This window comes from Equus asinus, chromosome 3 (assembly GCF_041296235.1).
Source record: "Equus asinus isolate D_3611 breed Donkey chromosome 3, EquAss-T2T_v2, whole genome shotgun sequence".
Classification (NCBI taxonomy): Eukaryota; Metazoa; Chordata; class Mammalia; order Perissodactyla; family Equidae; genus Equus; species Equus asinus.
The window spans coordinates 72,839,935-72,856,476 of NC_091792.1; positions in this window are offsets into that span (position 1 = coordinate 72,839,935).

Here is a 16,542-nt window from a genome sequence, read left to right on the forward strand (position 1 = left end):
CGGAAACCTTATGTCCATGAAGGGGGTTGGCAGGACACCCGCGAATTTGCAGTTTCTGATCTCAGCATGGCAAACCAACCCAGATGACCGCATGTTCTCAGTGCTTAGTTTGACCTAGGCTAGGCTAGCAAAGATCCCTACATGTGCCCATTGCAAATTCAAAGACAACAACCAAGAGTCACGAAAGGACTCACACCTCAGCCTAGAGAACATACGGTGATTAAAGAAATACAAAATTAATCACTTGGAGTGAAGCAGAACGGACTGATAAGCATGTCTAAGGGAGATAGCTGAGAAAGACCATGACGAGTATACTATGGAAAAGAAAAAAAGGTCCCAGAAAACGGAAGGCGAACAGAAACCACACCTGAATAATCCACAATGAAAGATGTCAGTCTTTAGACACACTCTGGCTTACCGTTTGAAAGTCAGAGAAATTCACAAGCGAACAAATGACAGCGAAGGTCAAACCTGGGCTAACTGGGAAGGATGAGTCATGAGACTCCTCCAAGCGGGCTCGGAAACCCTGCGTCCGTGAAGCTAGCCGGGACAGCAGATACACAGTTATGACAAATCCTCTGACATCACAGAAGAGCCGAAAAACAACCTGGCCTCATCTACACAGTGCCAGAGCTGGTCTCAAGTAGCCCATTCAAGTCCCATTGCACTCAACTGCAGGTTGCCAGTGGAACATGAAAGGGGCCGGCCGGTGGTGCAGCAGTGAGGACCGCACCTTCTGAGTCGGTGGCCAGGGGTGGGCCGGGTGGAATCCTGGGGGGGAGCCTGCTCACCACTGCTTCAGTCGTTCTGGGGCAGGCGTCACAGGTAGTGTAGAGTCCAATGGGAAGGGATGTCAGACAGGGCCACACTTCCGAGCAAATACAGGAGCATAGCCAGCAGATGTGAGCTCAGCGATGCACTTCTGCCGAAACAAACCAATGAAAAGTTGCAAAGGACAGAAAAACTGAAGCTCAAAGAAGAAACAACAGCTTGCCAGTGCAAAAATAAGATCTCTATGAAGAACCCTAGCCAAACAGGTGAAAGCTATGTCAATCGAAAACTAGCAAACGTTTGGGGAAAGAAATTCAAGAAGACACAAGGAAAAAGAAGGATATTCCAGGATCCGGGAATGGAAGAATGAACACACTTGAAACTTCCATACCTGAGCAAGGAATCCCTCGATTCCTTACAAACCCAGTCAAATTTGCAGCAATATTTGCCACAGAGATAGAAGAGAGAATCCTAAAGTTTCTAGCCAGACACAAGAGACCCTGAATAGGCAAGGAATCCTCAGGAAAATGAACAAAGCGGGACGTGTCACACTTTCTCATTTCAACACAGAGGACGAAGCGCTAGGCACCGAAACGGCACAGTCTGGGCCTCAAAACAGTCACACAGACCCATGCAACAGAATCGAGAGCCCAGAGCCCAACTTAAACGTACATGGACGGCCCATTTTCGACCAGGGAGCCAAGAGGAGACAGTGGAGAAAGCAGAGTCTCTACAAGAAGCGGTGCTGGGAAGTCTGCACAGCCACATGGGACACAACGAGAGTACACCATGATGTTACACATGAGACACACACCACCTCGAAATGGATTAAAGCCTGGAATGGCAGACTTGAAACCGTGAAACTTGTAGGAGAAGACCTAGGCAGACTGCTCTTTGCCATCTGTCTGAGCCACCTATTTGGAAGAGGCGTGTCTGACTGGGCAAGGGTAACAGAGGAAACAAGAAACAAACGGGACCACATCAAATGGACACGCTTCTGCCCAGTCAAGGAAACCATCGCCTCAATGCAAAGACAGCACAACAACTGGCAGAGGATGTTTGCAAAGCACACGTCGGACACGGGGTGAAAAGCCCCAAGATGCAATCAACTCAAACGTCTTCACCAGAAGAGACACCACAAGCCCATGAAAATCTGGGCAAAAGATGGAAACAGGGATTTCTCCTTAGGAGATCGAAAGAGGGCCAACAGGTGCCTGAACACATGTTCACCATCATTAGGTCTCAGGCCAATGCAAATCCAAACTGCAAGGACATAGCAGCTCACTGTGGTCATGATGGCTATAAGGAAGCAGACGGGAAACATCAAGTGTCAGAGAGGAGGTGGAGAGAAGGGAAGCCTCCTGCACTGCTGGTGGGAGCGGAAACCCGAGCAGCCACTACGCCAAGCGGTGTGGAACTGCCTCAGAAGTTTTGGATTCCATGTCCCATATGATTCCAGCTATTCCTCTGCGGCGTGTTTAACCAAAGAACTCGGAGAAACTACTGCATAAAGACATGTGCACCACTGAGTTCACCACAGCCTTACTCCCACTATTCAAGACTTGGAAGCCGCCCTGGTGCCCAGCAAGGGATGAATGCAGAAGGAAGATGGGCTATAGCCACACAATGGCATACCACTCAGCCAGAACAAAGGATGCAATCCAGCCATTTGTGACCACCAGAGTGACAGTGAGGGTTTTAGGGGAAGTGAAACAAGCCCCAGGGAGAAAGTCAAATACCGTAGAATCTCACCTACAAGGAGAAGAAAAAAGAAGCACTGACGAACAGGCGGCACGGGACATTTGATTGGGGGTTCCCAGAGGCAAAGCCGGGTGGTGGGGGAAGGTGAAAGACATGATGAGGCACAAGTGTGCGGTGAGGTCCTGTGATTAGGCTTACGCTGGTGAAGATGTTGTAACCTACACAGAAGTCTAAATCGATGAGGATGCAAATCTGAAAGATATAGGATGCTCTAATGCAGGGTTATGGCAATAAATTCACCTAAAATCCAAAATCCAAATAGGAGTCCAGAATGACGGAATAAAGCTTTGGGGGCTGAATGAGATTAGAGAAGTTGAACTTCCAAGGATGGAAATTCACCTCAAAATTCTTACTGATGCTACAGAAACGTAGACCATTCCAAATAGATGAAGAGGAATACTACCCAGGGAACATGATCCGAACTAAGCCCATGAACCAAGGGAAAAGGTTACCGTCCAAGATGTTACTACTAATCACCTTGACGAATAATCCAAACAGGCCCACGTCTTCCCAAGTTCAGGAAAAGGTTGGTCCAAAAGTCCAATTCAGGGCCGGCCATGTGGTGGAGCGGGTACGAGCTCACGTTCTGCTTGGGCGGCCCGGCCTCACTGTTTCACATCACGGGTGCAGATCACGTTAGCAGCGTTAGGAAATATAGAGTTCATGGTACGTGCGGGCAGAGATCATCAATAAGTAACAATTGTGAGGATGCGTTATCGATACGCAGCAGAAAAAGAACCATGAGAATATTACAATCTGTGAATTTTCTGGTACACTTCCCCAAAGGAAGAAGGAAGGAAAACATGTGACCTGCGAAGATGGAATTCGCACAGTGCTAGGAGTGACACGATCACTGTGCATCAGAGGATTGCCTAGGCAAACTCAACTTGAGAGGGAGTCCAGGACTTTCTCTGGGGAAGGTCTACCCACTAGGCCATCTACACCTGCTATAAGAGATACAACCCAGAATCATCTTACAGGAAAGAAACCAGTGTCCAGAGAGAATGTAGCAGGCCTTTCAAAGTTCGAGGGGAAACTTAGAAAAACGACAAGAAATCCAGAAAAAGGACAACTATCCCTCCTGGAAAGGGTGAGGAGTCAGACTGGTCCGAGATGGCTCTCAAACTCTGTGTGCATGGAGATTGTCAGGACAACTTAGAATTTTGAGGTTGTTTATGACATCACGCTGAACATGTCCCCCAAGATGGCCGCATGGTTCCAGTCTGAGGATTGGCCTACGCTAGGCTATTAAAGGGAGAGATACCCAGAAACAGCTTTGACAAACAGAAAGCGGGCACAGAAACTGGAAGAGATAAATCAGACTCTGATTCAAGGGAAATGAAAGGAATACTTGGGGAGAAGTGAGAGTACAGGGACAAGCACTGAGAGGAGAACATTGTCATCTACTCAAGTCTATAGGGAGGCCACGCTGATTCAAGCTTGCAGCTTGACTGGAAACAAGAGGCCGGACTTGGGCCTTATCAGACCTACGTTGTCTTTCTGCCTTAAGCATAATCCAAAGTCAAGAACGATGCTTTGAGGACATTGAAGAGAAGAATCGATGCCTCCTTTCCTAGGCCCCTAGCATTCTTTAAGATCAGTCTCACTTTCCATAGCTCAGGCGTCACGGGGGCCAACAGGGTACATGCTAACGTGTCCCAAGAGATGTCTTGGAGGCCTTCAAGGAATGGGGCCCTGTCATGCTTGGGGTTGTCCCTTTGTTTGAAAGGGCTCCTCAAGTGTACTGAAAAGCACCCTTTTCCAGATGGCTTCGTTTCTTTGTGAAGGCTGCCCTCCCAGGCTGGAGTGCTCAGTTTGGCCCTAATGAAATTCTATCCCCCTACCTCTTGCCATAGATGGATTATTGCTTGTGTGTTTTGACACCATACGTAAGGAAGCTGGCTGAAAATTAGAACATTACAATTCTGTTTCAAGGAAATAAGCAGGCCAGGACTGAGGACGTAAGGTAAATATATGGCACACCCTCTAGAAAGAAAGTAAGCCCGTATCTAGACGGAATCTAGGGGAACGTTCAAGGATCAGGGGTCAAGTTCGAAACTTCCCAAAACCAGAAAAGAGACAGAAAAATATCTTTCCTGGAGAGAGAAATTCATCAGATTTGTCTAATTTGTCTCGGAAACCTTATGTCCATGAAGGGGGTTGGCAGGACACCCGCGAATTTGCAGTTTCTGATCTCAGCATGGCAAACCAACCCAGATGACCGCATGTTCTCAGTGCTTAGTTTGACCTAGGCTAGGCTAGCAAAGATCCCTACATGTGCCCATTGCAAATTCAAAGACAACAACCAAGAGTCACGAAAGGACTCACACCTCAGCCTAGAGAACATACGGTGATTAAAGAAATACAAAATTAATCACTTGGAGTGAAGCAGAACGGACTGATAAGCATGTCTAAGGGAGATAGCTGAGAAAGACCATGACGAGTATACTATGGAAAAGAAAAAAAGGTCCCAGAAAACGGAAGGCGAACAGAAACCACACCTGAATAATCCACAATGAAAGATGTCAGTCTTTAGACACACTCTGGCTTACCGTTTGAAAGTCAGAGAAATTCACAAGCGAACAAATGACAGCGAAGGTCAAACCTGGGCTAACTGGGAAGGATGAGTCATGAGACTCCTCCAAGCGGGCTCGGAAACCCTGCGTCCGTGAAGCTAGCCGGGACAGCAGATACACAATTATGACAAATCCTCTGACATCACAGAAGAGCCGAAAAACAACCTGGCCTCATCTACACAGTGCCAGAGCTGGTCTCAAGTAGCCCATTCAAGTCCCATTGCACTCAACTGCAGGTTGCCAGTGGAACATGAAAGGGGCCGGCCGGTGGTGCAGCAGTGAGGACCGCACCTTCTGAGTCGGTGGCCAGGGGTGGGCCGGGTGGAATCCTGGGGGGGAGCCTGCTCACCACTGCTTCAGTCGTTCTGGGGCAGGCGTCACAGGTAGTGTAGAGTCCAATGGGAAGGGATGTCAGACAGGGCCACACTTCCGAGCAAATACAGGAGCATAGCCAGCAGATGTGAGCTCAGCGATGCACTTCTGCCGAAACAAACCAATGAAAAGTTGCAAAGGATAGAAAAACTGAAGCTCAAAGAAGAAACAACAGCTTGCCAGTGCAAAAATAAGATCTCTATGAAGAACCCTAGCCAAACAGGTGAAAGCTATGTCAATCGAAAACTAGCAAACGTTTGGGGAAAGAAATTCAAGAAGACACAAGGAAAAAGAAGGATACTCCAGGATCCGGGAATGGAAGAATGAACACACTTGAAACTTCCATACCTGAGCAAGGAATCCCTCGATTCCTTACAAACCCAGTCAAATTTGCAGCAATATTTGCCACAGAGATAGAAGAGAGAATCCTAAAGTTTCTAGCCAGACACAAGAGACCCTGAATAGGCAAGGAATCCTCAGGAAAATGAACAAAGCGGGACGTGTCACACTTTCTCATTTCAACACAGAGGACGAAGCGCTAGGCACCGAAACGGCACAGTCTGGGCCTCAAAACAGTCACACAGACCCATGCAACAGAATCGAGAGCCCAGAGCCCAACTTAAACGTACATGGACGGCCCATTTTCGACCAGGGAGCCAAGAGGAGACAGTGGAGAAAGCAGAGTCTCTACAAGAAGCGGTGCTGGGAAGTCTGCACAGCCACATGGGACACAACGAGAGTACACCATGATGTTACACATGAGACACACACCACCTCGAAATGGATTAAAGCCTGGAATGGCAGACTTGAAACCGTGAAACTTGTAGGAGAAGACCTAGGCAGACTGCTCTTTGCCATCTGTCTGAGCCACCTATTTGGAAGAGGCGTGTCTGACTGGGCAAGGGTAACAGAGGAAACAAGAAACAAACGGGACCACATCAAATGCACACGCTTCTGCCCAGTCAAGGAAACCATCGCCTCAATGCAAAGACAGCACAACAACTGGGAGAGGATGTTTGCAAAGCACACGTCGGACACGGGGTGAAAAGCCCCAAGATGCAATCAACTCAAACGTCTTCACCAGAAGAGACACCACAAGCCAATGAAAATCTGGGCAAAAGATGGAAACAGGGATTTCTCCTTAGGAGATCGAAAGAGGGCCAACAGGTGCCTGAACACATGTTCACCATCATTAGGTCTCAGGCCAATGCAAATCCAAACTGCAAGGACATAGCAGCTCACTGTGGTCATGATGGCTATAAGGAAGCAGACGGGAAACATCAAGTGTCAGAGAGGAGGTGGAGAGAAGGGAAGCCTCCTGCACTGCTGGTGGGAGCGGAAACCCGAGCAGCCACTACGCCAAGCGGTGTGGAACTGCCTCAGAAGTTTGGGATTCCATGTCCCATATGATTCCAGCTATTCCTCTGCGGCGTGTTTAACCAAAGAACTCGGAGAAACTACTGCATAAAGACATGTGCACCACTGAGTTCACCACAGCCTTACTCCCACTATTCAAGACTTGGAAGCCGCCCTGGTGCCCAGCAAGGGATGAATGCAGAAGGAAGATGGGCTATAGCCACACAATGGCATACCACTCAGCCAGAACAAAGGATGCAATCCAGCCATTTGTGACCACCAGAATGACAGTGAGGGTTTTAGGGGAAGTGAAACAAGCCCCAGGGAGAAAGTCAAATACCGTAGAATCTCACCTACAAGGAGAAGAAAAAAGAAGCACTGACGAACAGGCGGCACGGGACATTTGATTGGGGGTTCCCAGAGGCAAAGCCGGGTGGTGGGGGAAGGTGAAAGACATGATGAGGCACAAGTGTGCGGTGAGGTCCTGTGATTAGGCTTACGCTGGTGAAGATGTTGTAACCTACACAGAAGTCTAAATCGATGAGGATGCAAATCTGAAAGATATAGGATGCTCTAATGCAGGGTTATGGCAATAAATTCACCTAAAATCCAAAATCCAAATAGGAGTCCAGAATGACGGAATAAAGCTTTGGGGGCTGAATGAGATTAGAGAAGTTGAACTTCCAAGGATGGAAATTCACCTCAAAATTCTTACTGATGCTACAGAAACGTAGACCATTCCAAATAGATGAAGAGGAATACTACCCAGGGAACATGATCCGAACTAAGCCCATGAACCAAGGGAAAAGGTTACCGTCCAAGATGTTACTACTAATCACCTTGACGAATAATCCAAACAGGCCCACGTCTTCCCAAGTTCAGGAAAAGGTTGGTCCAAAAGTCCAATTCAGGGCCGGCCATGTGGTGGAGCGGGTACGAGCTCACGTTCTGCTTGGGCGGCCCGGCCTCACTGTTTCACATCACGGGTGCAGATCACGTTAGCAGCGTTAGGAAATATAGAGTTCATGGTACGTGCGGGCAGAGATCATCAATAAGTAACAATTGTGAGGATGCGTTATCGATACGCAGCAGAAAAAGAACCATGAGAATATTACAATCTGTGAATTTTCTGGTACACTTCCCCAAAGGAAGAAGGAAGGAAAACATGTGACCTGCGAAGATGGAATTCGCACAGTGCTAGGAGTGACACGATCACTGTGCATCAGAGGATTGCCTAGGCAAACTCAACTTGAGAGGGAGTCCAGGACTTTCTCTGGGGAAGGTCTACCCACTAGGCCATCTACACCTGCTATAAGAGATACAACCCAGAATCATCTTACAGGAAAGAAACCAGTGTCCAGAGAGAATGTAGCAGGCCTTTCAAAGTTCGAGGGGAAACTTAGAAAAACGACAAGAAATCCAGAAAAAGGACAACTATCCCTCCTGGAAAGGGTGAGGAGTCAGACTGGTCCGAGATGGCTCTCAAACTCTGTGTGCATGGAGATTGTCAGGACAACTTAGAATTTTGAGGTTGTTTATGACATCACGCTGAACATGTCCCCCAAGATGGCCGCATGGTTCCAGTCTGAGGATTGGCCTACGCTAGGCTATTAAAGGGAGAGATACCCAGAAACAGCTTTGACAAACAGAAAGCGGGCACAGAAACTGGAAGAGATAAATCAGACTCTGATTCAAGGGAAATGAAAGGAATACTTGGGGAGAAGTGAGAGTACAGGGACAAGCACTGAGAGGAGAACATTGTCATCTACTCAAGTCTATAGGGAGGCCACGCTGATTCAAGCTTGCAGCTTGACTGGAAACAAGAGGCCGGACTTGGGCCTTATCAGACCTACGTTGTCTTTCTGCCTTAAGCATAATCCAAAGTCAAGAACGATGCTTTGAGGACATTGAAGAGAAGAATCGATGCCTCCTTTCCTAGGCCCCTAGCATTCTTTAAGATCAGTCTCACTTTCCATAGCTCAGGCGTCACGGGGGCCAACAGGGTACATGCTAACGTGTCCCAAGAGATGTCTTGGAGGCCTTCAAGGAATGGGGCCCTGTCATGCTTGGGGTTGTCCCTTTGTTTGAAAGGGCTCCTCAAGTGTACTGAAAAGCACCCTTTTCCAGATGGCTTCGTTTCTTTGTGAAGGCTGCCCTCCCAGGCTGGAGTGCTCAGTTTGGCCCTAATGAAATTCTATCCCCCTACCTCTTGCCATAGATGGATTATTGCTTGTGTGTTTTGACACCATACGTAAGGAAGCTGGCTGAAAATTAGAACATTACAATTCTGTTTCAAGGAAATAAGCAGGCCAGGACTGAGGACGTAAGGTAAATATATGGCACACCCTCTAGAAAGAAAGTAAGCCCGTATCTAGACGGAATCTAGGGGAACGTTCAAGGATCAGGGGTCAAGTTCGAAACTTCCCAAAACCAGAAAAGAGACAGAAAAATATCTTTCCTGGAGAGAGAAATTCATCAGATTTGTCTAATTTGTCTCGGAAACCTTATGTCCATGAAGGGGGTTGGCAGGACACCCGCGAATTTGCAGTTTCTGATCTCAGCATGGCAAACCAACCCAGATGACCGCATGTTCTCAGTGCTTAGTTTGACCTAGGCTAGGCTAGCAAAGATCCCTACATGTGCCCATTGCAAATTCAAAGACAACAACCAAGAGTCACGAAAGGACTCACACCTCAGCCTAGAGAACATACGGTGATTAAAGAAATACAAAATTAATCACTTGGAGTGAAGCAGAACGGACTGATAAGCATGTCTAAGGGAGATAGCTGAGAAAGACCATGACGAGTATACTATGGAAAAGAAAAAAAGGTCCCAGAAAACGGAAGGCGAACAGAAACCACACCTGAATAATCCACAATGAAAGATGTCAGTCTTTAGACACACTCTGGCTTACCGTTTGAAAGTCAGAGAAATTCACAAGCGAACAAATGACAGCGAAGGTCAAACCTGGGCTAACTGGGAAGGATGAGTCATGAGACTCCTCCAAGCGGGCTCGGAAACCCTGCGTCCGTGAAGCTAGCCGGGACAGCAGATACACAATTATGACAAATCCTCTGACATCACAGAAGAGCCGAAAAACAACCTGGCCTCATCTACACAGTGCCAGAGCTGGTCTCAAGTAGCCCATTCAAGTCCCATTGCACTCAACTGCAGGTTGCCAGTGGAACATGAAAGGGGCCGGCCGGTGGTGCAGCAGTGAGGACCGCACCTTCTGAGTCGGTGGCCAGGGGTGGGCCGGGTGGAATCCTGGGGGGGAGCCTGCTCACCACTGCTTCAGTCGTTCTGGGGCAGGCGTCACAGGTAGTGTAGAGTCCAATGGGAAGGGATGTCAGACAGGGCCACACTTCCGAGCAAATACAGGAGCATAGCCAGCAGATGTGAGCTCAGCGATGCACTTCTGCCGAAACAAACCAATGAAAAGTTGCAAAGGATAGAAAAACTGAAGCTCAAAGAAGAAACAACAGCTTGCCAGTGCAAAAATAAGATCTCTATGAAGAACCCTAGCCAAACAGGTGAAAGCTATGTCAATCGAAAACTAGCAAACGTTTGGGGAAAGAAATTCAAGAAGACACAAGGAAAAAGAAGGATACTCCAGGATCCGGGAATGGAAGAATGAACACACTTGAAACTTCCATACCTGAGCAAGGAATCCCTCGATTCCTTACAAACCCAGTCAAATTTGCAGCAATATTTGCCACAGAGATAGAAGAGAGAATCCTAAAGTTTCTAGCCAGACACAAGAGACCCTGAATAGGCAAGGAATCCTCAGGAAAATGAACAAAGCGGGACGTGTCACACTTTCTCATTTCAACACAGAGGACGAAGCGCTAGGCACCGAAACGGCACAGTCTGGGCCTCAAAACAGTCACACAGACCCATGCAACAGAATCGAGAGCCCAGAGCCCAACTTAAACGTACATGGACGGCCCATTTTCGACCAGGGAGCCAAGAGGAGACAGTGGAGAAAGCAGAGTCTCTACAAGAAGCGGTGCTGGGAAGTCTGCACAGCCACATGGGACACAACGAGAGTACACCATGATGTTACACATGAGACACACACCACCTCGAAATGGATTAAAGCCTGGAATGGCAGACTTGAAACCGTGAAACTTGTAGGAGAAGACCTAGGCAGACTGCTCTTTGCCATCTGTCTGAGCCACCTATTTGGAAGAGGCGTGTCTGACTGGGCAAGGGTAACAGAGGAAACAAGAAACAAACGGGACCACATCAAATGCACACGCTTCTGCCCAGTCAAGGAAACCATCGCCTCAATGCAAAGACAGCACAACAACTGGGAGAGGATGTTTGCAAAGCACACGTCGGACACGGGGTGAAAAGCCCCAAGATGCAATCAACTCAAACGTCTTCACCAGAAGAGACACCACAAGCCAATGAAAATCTGGGCAAAAGATGGAAACAGGGATTTCTCCTTAGGAGATCGAAAGAGGGCCAACAGGTGCCTGAACACATGTTCACCATCATTAGGTCTCAGGCCAATGCAAATCCAAACTGCAAGGACATAGCAGCTCACTGTGGTCATGATGGCTATAAGGAAGCAGACGGGAAACATCAAGTGTCAGAGAGGAGGTGGAGAGAAGGGAAGCCTCCTGCACTGCTGGTGGGAGCGGAAACCCGAGCAGCCACTACGCCAAGCGGTGTGGAACTGCCTCAGAAGTTTGGGATTCCATGTCCCATATGATTCCAGCTATTCCTCTGCGGCGTGTTTAACCAAAGAACTCGGAGAAACTACTGCATAAAGACATGTGCACCACTGAGTTCACCACAGCCTTACTCCCACTATTCAAGACTTGGAAGCCGCCCTGGTGCCCAGCAAGGGATGAATGCAGAAGGAAGATGGGCTATAGCCACACAATGGCATACCACTCAGCCAGAACAAAGGATGCAATCCAGCCATTTGTGACCACCAGAATGACAGTGAGGGTTTTAGGGGAAGTGAAACAAGCCCCAGGGAGAAAGTCAAATACCGTAGAATCTCACCTACAAGGAGAAGAAAAAAGAAGCACTGACGAACAGGCGGCACGGGACATTTGATTGGGGGTTCCCAGAGGCAAAGCCGGGTGGTGGGGGAAGGTGAAAGACATGATGAGGCACAAGTGTGCGGTGAGGTCCTGTGATTAGGCTTACGCTGGTGAAGATGTTGTAACCTACACAGAAGTCTAAATCGATGAGGATGCAAATCTGAAAGATATAGGATGCTCTAATGCAGGGTTATGGCAATAAATTCACCTAAAATCCAAAATCCAAATAGGAGTCCAGAATGACGGAATAAAGCTTTGGGGGCTGAATGAGATTAGAGAAGTTGAACTTCCAAGGATGGAAATTCACCTCAAAATTCTTACTGATGCTACAGAAACGTAGACCATTCCAAATAGATGAAGAGGAATACTACCCAGGGAACATGATCCGAACTAAGCCCATGAACCAAGGGAAAAGGTTACCGTCCAAGATGTTACTACTAATCACCTTGACGAATAATCCAAACAGGCCCACGTCTTCCCAAGTTCAGGAAAAGGTTGGTCCAAAAGTCCAATTCAGGGCCGGCCATGTGGTGGAGCGGGTACGAGCTCACGTTCTGCTTGGGCGGCCCGGCCTCACTGTTTCACATCACGGGTGCAGATCACGTTAGCAGCGTTAGGAAATATAGAGTTCATGGTACGTGCGGGCAGAGATCATCAATAAGTAACAATTGTGAGGATGCGTTATCGATACGCAGCAGAAAAAGAACCATGAGAATATTACAATCTGTGAATTTTCTGGTACACTTCCCCAAAGGAAGAAGGAAGGAAAACATGTGACCTGCGAAGATGGAATTCGCACAGTGCTAGGAGTGACACGATCACTGTGCATCAGAGGATTGCCTAGGCAAACTCAACTTGAGAGGGAGTCCAGGACTTTCTCTGGGGAAGGTCTACCCACTAGGCCATCTACACCTGCTATAAGAGATACAACCCAGAATCATCTTACAGGAAAGAAACCAGTGTCCAGAGAGAATGTAGCAGGCCTTTCAAAGTTCGAGGGGAAACTTAGAAAAACGACAAGAAATCCAGAAAAAGGACAACTATCCCTCCTGGAAAGGGTGAGGAGTCAGACTGGTCCGAGATGGCTCTCAAACTCTGTGTGCATGGAGATTGTCAGGACAACTTAGAATTTTGAGGTTGTTTATGACATCACGCTGAACATGTCCCCCAAGATGGCCGCATGGTTCCAGTCTGAGGATTGGCCTACGCTAGGCTATTAAAGGCAGAGATACCCAGAAACAGCTTTGACAAACAGAAAGCGGGCACAGAAACTGGAAGAGATAAATCAGACTCTGATTCAAGGGAAATGAAAGGAATACTTGGGGAGAAGTGAGAGTACAGGGACAAGCACTGAGAGGAGAACATTGTCATCTACTCAAGTCTATAGGGAGGCCACGCTGATTCAAGCTTGCAGCTTGACTGGAAACAAGAGGCCGGACTTGGGCCTTATCAGACCTACGTTGTCTTTCTGCCTTAAGCATAATCCAAAGTCAAGAACGATGCTTTGAGGACATTGAAGAGAAGAATCGATGCCTCCTTTCCTAGGCCCCTAGCATTCTTTAAGATCAGTCTCACTTTCCATAGCTCAGGCGTCACGGGGGCCAACGGGGTACATGCTAACGTGTCCCAAGAGATGTCTTGGAGGCCTTCAAGGAATGGGGCCCTGTCATGCTTGGGGTTGTCCCTGTGTTTGAAAGGGCTCCACAAGTGTACTGAAAAGCACCCTTTTCCAGATGGCTTCGTTTCTTTGTGAAGGCTGCCCTCCCAGGCTGGAGTGCTCAGTTTGGCCCTAATGAAATTCTATCCCCCTACCTCTTGCCATAGATGGATTATTGCTTGTGTGTTTTGACACCATACGTAAGGAAGCTGGCTGAAAATTAGAACATTACAATTCTGTTTCAAGAAAATAAGCAGGCCAGGACTGAGGACGTAAGGTAAATATATGGCACACCCTCTAGAAAGAAAGTAAGCCCGTATCTAGACGGAATCTAGGGGAACGTTCAAGGATCAGGGGTCAAGTTCGAAACTTCCCAAAACCAGAAAAGAGACAGAAAAATATCTTTCCTGGAGAGAGAAATTCATCAGATTTGTCTAATTTGTCTCGGAAACCTTATGTCCATGAAGGGGGTTGGCAGGACACCCGCGAATTTGCAGTTTCTGATCTCAGCATGGCAAACCAACCCAGATGACCGCATGTTCTCAGTGCTTAGTTTGACCTAGGCTAGGCTAGCAAAGATCCCTACATGTGCCCATTGCAAATTCAAAGACAACAACCAAGAGTCACGAAAGGACTCACACCTCAGCCTAGAGAACATACGGTGATTAAAGAAATACAAAATTAATCACTTGGAGTGAAGCAGAACGGACTGATAAGCATGTCTAAGGGAGATAGCTGAGAAAGACCATGACGAGTATACTATGGAAAAGAAAAAAAGGTCCCAGAAAACGGAAGGCGAACAGAAACCACACCTGAATAATCCACAATGAAAGATGTCAGTCTTTAGACACACTCTGGCTTACCGTTTGAAAGTCAGAGAAATTCACAAGCGAACAAATGACAGCGAAGGTCAAACCTGGGCTAACTGGGAAGGATGAGTCATGAGACTCCTCCAAGCGGGCTCGGAAACCCTGCGTCCGTGAAGCTAGCCGGGACAGCAGATACACAATTATGACAAATCCTCTGACATCACAGAAGAGCCGAAAAACAACCTGGCCTCATCTACACAGTGCCAGAGCTGGTCTCAAGTAGCCCATTCAAGTCCCATTGCACTCAACTGCAGGTTGCCAGTGGAACATGAAAGGGGCCGGCCGGTGGTGCAGCAGTGAGGACCGCACCTTCTGAGTCGGTGGCCAGGGGTGGGCCGGGTGGAATCCTGGGGGGGAGCCTGCTCACCACTGCTTCAGTCGTTCTGGGGCAGGCGTCACAGGTAGTGTAGAGTCCAATGGGAAGGGATGTCAGACAGGGCCACACTTCCGAGCAAATACAGGAGCATAGCCAGCAGATGTGAGCTCAGCGATGCACTTCTGCCGAAACAAACCAATGAAAAGTTGCAAAGGATAGAAAAACTGAAGCTCAAAGAAGAAACAACAGCTTGCCAGTGCAAAAATAAGATCTCTATGAAGAACCCTAGCCAAACAGGTGAAAGCTATGTCAATCGAAAACTAGCAAACGTTTGGGGAAAGAAATTCAAGAAGACACAAGGAAAAAGAAGGATATTCCAGGATCCGGGAATGGAAGAATGAACACACTTGAAACTTCCATACCTGAGCAAGGAATCCCTCGATTCCTTACAAACCCAGTCAAATTTGCAGCAATATTTGCCACAGAGATAGAAGAGAGAATCCTAAAGTTTCTAGCCAGACACAAGAGACCCTGAATAGGCAAGGAATCCTCAGGAAAATGAACAAAGCGGGACGTGTCACACTTTCTCATTTCAACACAGAGGACGAAGCGCTAGGCACCGAAACGGCACAGTCTGGGCCTCAAAACAGTCACACAGACCCATGCAACAGAATGGAGAGCCCAGAGCCCAACTTAAACGTACATGGACGGCCCATTTTCGACCAGGGAGCCAAGAGGAGACAGTGGAGAAAGCAGAGTCTCTACAAGAAGCGGTGCTGGGAAGTCTGCACAGCCACATGGGACACAACGAGAGTACACCATGATGTTACACATGAGACACACACCACCTCGAAATGGATTAAAGCCTGGAATGGCAGACTTGAAACCGTGAAACTTGTAGGAGAAGACCTAGGCAGACTGCTCTTTGCCATCTGTCTGAGCCACCTATTTGGAAGAGGCGTGTCTGACTGGGCAAGGGTAACAGAGGAAACAAGAAACAAACGGGACCACATCAAATGCACACGCTTCTGCCCAGTCAAGGAAACCATCGCCTCAATGCAAAGACAGCACAACAACTGGCAGAGGATGTTTGCAAAGCACACGTCGGACACGGGGTGAAAAGCCCCAAGATGCAATCAACTCAAACGTCTTCACCAGAAGAGACACCACAAGCCCATGAAAATCTGGGCAAAAGATGGAAACAGGGATTTCTCCTTAGGAGATCGAAAGAGGGCCAACAGGTGCCTGAACACATGTTCACCATCATTAGGTCTCAGGCCAATGCAAATCCAAACTGCAAGGACATAGCAGCTCACTGTGGTCATGATGGCTATAAGGAAGCAGACGGGAAACATCAAGTGTCAGAGAGGAGGTGGAGAGAAGGGAAGCCTCCTGCACTGCTGGTGGGAGCGGAAACCCGAGCAGCCACTACGCCAAGCGGTGTGGAACTGCCTCAGAAGTTTTGGATTCCATGTCCCATATGATTCCAGCTATTCCTCTGCGGCGTGTTTAACCAAAGAACTCGGAGAAACTACTGCATAAAGACATGTGCACCACTGAGTTCACCACAGCCTTACTCCCACTATTCAAGACTTGGAAGCCGCCCTGGTGCCCAGCAAGGGATGAATGCAGAAGGAAGATGGGCTATAGCCACACAATGGCATACCACTCAGCCAGAACAAAGGATGCAATCCAGCCATTTGTGACCACCAGAGTGACAGTGAGGGTTTTAGGGGAAGTGAAACAAGCCCCAGGGAGAAAGTCAAATACCGTAGAATCTCAACTACAAGGAGAAGAAAAAAGA